The sequence below is a fragment of the Sinocyclocheilus grahami genome, unplaced genomic scaffold (genome assembly GCF_001515645.1).
Source record: "Sinocyclocheilus grahami isolate Dianchi unplaced genomic scaffold, SAMN03320097.WGS_v1.1 scaffold302.1, whole genome shotgun sequence".
NCBI classification, from domain to species: Eukaryota; Metazoa; Chordata; class Actinopteri; order Cypriniformes; family Cyprinidae; genus Sinocyclocheilus; species Sinocyclocheilus grahami.
The window spans coordinates 943,347-944,058 of record NW_015505481.1 but is presented as its reverse complement, the minus strand read 5'-3'; the positions used below and the strand labels follow the sequence as shown (position 1 = coordinate 944,058).

At 42.6% G+C, this 712-nt stretch overlaps 1 protein-coding gene across 1 annotated transcript in view; it reads right to left on the bottom strand.

Annotated features, from left to right (window-relative positions):
- Window positions 1–712, bottom strand: part of LOC107601257 (trinucleotide repeat-containing gene 6A protein-like) — a 34,093-nt gene that overhangs the window by 29,762 nt on the left and 3,619 nt on the right. The gene's annotated exons all lie outside the window — the stretch shown is intronic.

The following is a 712-nucleotide window of genomic DNA, read 5'->3' as shown; positions in this document are numbered from 1 at the left end:
AGCGGTTGGGTTGTTTTGAACCCAACCGCTGGGTCAAAACAACCCAATAGCTGGGTTTGTCCCTTTTTAACCCAGCACTGGGTTATATTTAACCCAGCATTTTTTAGAGTGTATCTCATAATCCCCTCACACAAGTGCTTGTGAATGCAAGCTTCTGTTGTTCCTGCAGTAGCCGGTATTTTGTTGTTGTTTCATACACATAAAAAAAACAAAGTATACTTTTGGGTTAATGCTGGTATCCATCTGTCCTCAAACAGAAAAAGGTTTCAGACCACTTCAAGCCTATTCTCAGAAAAGTGATTCATCAACTGTTCATTTACGACAGACAGACAGACAGAGAGAGAGAGAGAGAGAGAGAGAGAGAGAGATACAGGCTGTGTATGTATGAATTACCACCGTTTTGCCGCGTTTCTCTATTAACAGTAAAGCTGTGGCTTTAATTCCTTTAGAAACAATGATGTTACCAGCTCCTTGTTGAGAAAGATAATGTAGCTCTTGAGCGATTAAGCTATTTAGTTGATAAAATTGCAGGGCAGCACCAAAAAATTTGTTCCTGAATGTCGGAGTTCGGCCGCAGCGTGATCTGTGTGTGTGACTGCACTTAACATCAAACTGCTTGTTTCACACAAATGCTGGCACAGACGTGCATGTTCGGCTAGAGTCGCTTTGAACTCGTGCATCTTCGGAAGCGGAGCTGCGCGGAAAGTTACAA